We start from the raw sequence: 5,698 nt of genomic DNA, 5'->3' as shown, positions 1-5,698 counted from the left end.
ACATGTCAATTACCGGTCTGCAGTCCTTATATCTTCAACACAAGTCAACATAAACTTGTGTACCGATGATGCCAATGACCATTATGCTAGATGACTTTCTCTTCCTTACCAGTTACTTGCTAATCTAGGTGACATCAAAGACATCACATCTGGTATGTATCAATGACAGTAGTACACATCAATCTCCCATACCGATTGCCATCCTATACGGGTTGACATCAATGACAACACAATGTCAACAATCTCCCCCTTTGGCATTGATGTTAACACATGTAGCATATGGCATACTACATAATCAATATCCTCCTTTGTGTGTTCCATGGATTCTCACACATATAGTATGTGGAATACTACTGAATTTCTCTCCTCCTTTGACAACAATGGCAAAGGACACTGATAGGGTTTCTCTCTGCCTTGTGTCTATCAAATGCATATCCTCCTTTTACCATCATACTTTGCATCCTCTCAAATCACATCACTTGAGATGGAGACCTCAACGACCAATTGACACGAATTGCTCAGCAACAAAGTGTATATGCAAACCGGAAACACATGCATAAACAAATCTGAAACCAATTGAAGGCACATGTCAATAAATACAACATACCTACCAGTTAGACTACATCATCTCCCTTTGATATGCAGAAGCCAATTTGACCCCAAATTGCCGATACCAAGTATTGAAGCTAACATTGATACCAATTGTATCTTCTCTGATACTAACTATATGTTCTCTTGTGCAGGTAACTCTCCCTCTTTGCAAGCAATACTCTTGATGGTCTAGTTGTGATTTCAATTGAATAGGCATTGAAATATCTCACAACCTCGAATACTTCCAGAGACACAATCATACTGGTACAACCATATACACATGCACACCCCCTGTGTCTAGCAAGTTTGATACAGGTCAGAAAACATGGTTTTCTACTCCCCCTGAGTCATAGATCTCACTCATTGCCTGTCAAGTTAAAAATTGGAGCTCCAATCTACACCATATATCGATTGAGCTATGCATATGTGATCAACTGATGATCTATCAGTTCCACAAATTCCACCACATCATATGACATAATCCTAGATGTACACAATACCATACAATATCATTATCATGCCATAAATCAAACCGGTTAGCCCAAAAAAGATGCATGTATACATGATCAACAACCAGGCCAACATATGTCATTTAGGTCTTCACTAGCACCACCTAAGACATAAACTCCTCATGCCATGCTACCAAAGTTAATGCAATGTGGTGCAGAGGCACCTAAAGTACAAGAGATAAATGAGTTTAAGAGTCCTTATATCATGTATTAAAATATATTTGATTCATTTGTGATGTATTTGAGTCTAAATGTAAGGCTATGTGAAGCCATTTATATGACATTGTTAATATTGTTATGTTAAGGTCCTAGTTTGATCAAGAAGACAAAAATATGAAAGAATGTCTAATAAAGGCTAAAAATCATGTAAAAGGTCTTAAATAGGTTATTTGGACATGTCTAGGGTGATTTTACAAAGTGTGGAGTCATTTTTATTAAGTGTCATAAAAGTTGTCAAAATGCATAAAAATTGTAAAGCATGAAACAATGCAAAAAGGCATTAAAAGTTGTCAGAAGGAAGATGAAAGGTCATAAGGGTGGTTAAGTGGTTTCTAACTACCTAAATATGTATAAATATGATGTATTGGTCGAACCAAATCATATTGGAGAGAATAGAGAAAGAGGAGAACATTTTGGAGCAGTTGAGTGAATTTGAATCTCTTATTTTGATTTGTTTTTTTTGTTAAGTTGTTGTTTCCAGGCCTTGTATGGCCATGTAAGGCCTGGAAACCATGTAATATAGTAATTTTTAGATAGTATATTGAATCCTCTTTCCTATACTTTTGGTTTGATCAATTTTTATTAACTATGGAGGAAGTTATGAGATTTTTCGTGAAAGTTAGTATTTGCAGATTCAGGATTTTTGAGAACAGTCATAGTGAAATGCGTGGTAAGAACGTATATGGAAGATTAAAGAACTCTAATTATATTCATTGGAAAGATATTTGAGTAATATTTCATTTCATTTTTGTTTGGTTCAATTTCATGATGATTTATGGAATCTATGACATTTTTAATGAAGACTGGTTTTAAACCCTCTTCAATGGAGTTGCAGGAAAAGAGTTGTGATGGTATAATTATTTATGATTGGTAAAAATAAATAGTTTACATATTCAAAAACTAGATTCATATATTCTTCAGATGGAATTGGTTTGGTATCATTTGAAATTGTTTTGAGAAAGATATATGATGCCCTAGGCAGGGGTTGGAGTTTTAAATCTGGATTATGATAGAGACATGGATCAGAATTTATAGTCTAAAAAATAATTGTTTGGGGAATCAAATGAGATTATCAGACCTTAAGATTTTATAAGATGATAGATAATGTAGTTATCTACAAACATTGTATTTTCCAGAAATTTTGGTTTGGAGTTTTGATTGGTCAAATAATTCAATCTTTAAAGACTGTCTTGAAGACAGCAATGTTGTGGTTTTCTTTATAAGTTGCCTTTGTTCAAAGATATTATTGAATGAATGTTGAAAGGATCATAAAGGATCCTATTGATCATTTGGTTTGTATGATGCTCTGCATCACAATGATCCTGGACCTCATTGTCTTACATAACCTATACTACCAGTTAGTATACATACCGGTAACCTACTGCTCATACTAGTTTCCTGCACCAGACCATCATTTCTACCAGAGAACCTTCCTCTTACTCATGTCTTCTTGTGTCAATTCGCATCTGATCCCAATTTCAAATTTTCCATCCATTGACACATGTAGAAGTGATCCATCTCTCATATGTAGGTGTGTACCCAAGGCAGCCACTACACACACACTTATCTTTTGATTTGCTTCCTTCATACCAACAACAATTTGATCCTCCATGTGTCCTCTTCCACTGAGGGGGGTGAATGATATGGTCAAGGTATTACTCCCCCTAAGGTCATGCATCTCCTTTAATCCTTAGGAGATATCACCTATGCATTGAATGCACAATGTCGTTCCATGGTTGCATCTTCTTACTTCTTCCTCCATACCTACTTGGTCTCATTCTTATTCCCATTTTCAATCTTGGGAGTAGGTCTTTCCTTCTTTTACTGATTGGTCCTTTCTTTACCCGAGTTTGCAACATGACCAGAGACTTTGTTTTAGAATCAAACATTGTTCATGCCAAATGCATGTTTGGAGGACCTTCTGTCAAACTGGTTAGACCATCTTCTTCCGGTCATGCCATTTTAACCTCCTACCGAAACCGATCGACCACTTGATCTTGTAGGAACAAAAACTATTCTACTTTTGTTCCATGCAACATTTTGTCTCTCATATGCTCTATATCCATTTTCATGTTAAGCATAGCTACTACACTAGTTGTCATGTGACTACAAGTTCATCCTTTTGTAGTTATGACTTTTATGGCCAAGCCATTACACCTCCAACAAATGACATTATTGTTTCTATGAAGAACATACTCTATATTCCTAGACTTCATTCTGTGTTCATCTACCCTATGGCCATATCCTTTACAAGAAAAATAGCTACTGGAGAAAGGGGGCGCATAACTTACAAATTTGTTTTGCCATGCATGAGGAGATCTTGTCGGTTTAGTATCTCCATTTTTACTTCTCTGGGGATGGATCTTAGATTGTCCATGCTCTCTAGCTCTTCCATCTGATCTCTTCTTTTCCCACACTTGCCTTGTCTTGTGGGTGGTAGAATCTCCTTGTCTTCTACTGGTAGGAGGTATTCTCATGTTCTTGCTTCCAATGAAGCTGCCTTCTCCTGTTTTGCCTTTACCTTTGGGATCTGCATTGTTTCTCCTTCTTGCAACACCAATCTTCATCCTTGACTCCATGTCTTCACCGGTTGTGGTTAGATCAACCTTCTTCCAGGGAGAATTCCAGATAGTGAATATATATCCCTTGTTATCTCCATTTGAGGAGACAAATAGAATGTCACTGTGGGGAACATTCTTGCTGGTGGAGCATTCACCAGAACCACTTCCATATCCTCTAGTATCCTTGGCATGCTTTTGCTTCTTCAACATTTTGTCCAAGGCATCACTGCTGCCATCAAACCACATTCTCACCTTGAGCTCATCCTAACACTTCTCAAGGTCATTTCAGAGACTTTCCACTTCTCCTACTAGCTACAAATATTATTTATGTTTTGCCTCTAGCTCAAATGCTAGATCCTTACACCAACACTCCTTGGTGTCTTCTTGTCGAGTCTTCAACTCTGAGATGCGTTTCTCAGATTCTTCAAGGCATTTTATTAACCAGTTTTGGTCCACAACTGCAACATTCTTGAATACCTTGTATTCATTCCTCACTCTACTAAGTTCTTCGAGTGCACTTACAAGCTCTCCTTCAAGATACACTCCTACCTCATATTCTTCTTCACCTTAATTATCACTGGCAAACACATCATGTCAGTAGGAGTGATCTTCATGATCATTCTAATATGTGTGCCTCTCATCCTCTCATTCTTGAGCCATGAAGAGGTGGGTTCCTTTTTCATCATTGTGGCTACTACAAACAAATCTACCTTCATCATCTGCAGATACATGAGTTGCATTTCTCATCTTATCTTCACAAACCGGTTCTGCACTACAAGGTTCATTTCCATAAATTTTCTTCAATCTGTCCCATAGGATTTTTGCCAATTTGCATATGTCTTCCTATGAGGAGATATCATCTGTGAGCCCATAGAATATAGCCTTCATTGCTACATCATTACACCAGTTTCTTCCTTCTGCATCTGAATCGGTGGGAGGACTAACTTTACTAGGGTAGCCATTAACAACCGACATCCACACATCAAACCCTAAAGAGTATAGGTAGACTTCCTTCCTATAAATCCAAACAAGAAAATTTGAATCATCAAATATAGGAATAGGGATTGACACAAAACAAACCATTGAGTTCAAATACTAGAATCTACCCAAGCTAGAGAAATCTTATCAACCAGGAACCTAGGCTCTGATACCAATTGTTGAACACAAGATGTCAGTGAGAGGGGGGGTGAATCAGTGATTTCCAAACTTAACCCTTTTCTATCCTATGTGTATAAACTGGTTAATAGATCTAACATAGAGTAGACATACCAGTTAGATGGGAGGATAACACAAATGCAACCACACATAAAAGGGACACCACATAACACCATATGTATGAGGAAAACCCAAGATGGGAAAAACATTAGTGAGAAATGTTGCTGGAGACTACTACTCCAATCTAGCCTCACAATGAAAACCTCAGTTACAACATTTAGGGTACCAACCCAAGGAGCACCGAGCTCCAACTAAGTGATCTACAATAAACATATATTAAATAAAAAAGTAATATCATTGTTACAAAAGAAATTTGTAACTCTTATGCAAATCTCTCTACCGTTTCACCTCTACACAGATCTCTGTCAATTCTCTTCTCACCTTCTTTCTGCTACAACCTTACCAGTTCAGCCTCTTCTTCTTCTCTGTCAGTTCTTCTCGCTTCTCACTACTCTCTGATCACACTGCTGCTAGCGACCACTGGCCTTCTACTCTCAGTCAAATGTCTTCTATCTGATTGCTATCGGTTCTCAACTTACCTTCTCTACAATCTTATGTCACTCTTCTCTGTCGGTTATTCTCTCTATTGGTTCTCTTCTGTCA

Source organism: Cryptomeria japonica, chromosome 1 (genome assembly GCF_030272615.1).
Source record: "Cryptomeria japonica chromosome 1, Sugi_1.0, whole genome shotgun sequence".
Classification (NCBI taxonomy): domain Eukaryota; kingdom Viridiplantae; phylum Streptophyta; class Pinopsida; order Cupressales; family Cupressaceae; genus Cryptomeria; species Cryptomeria japonica.
Note: the sequence above shows the minus strand (reverse complement) of the source record.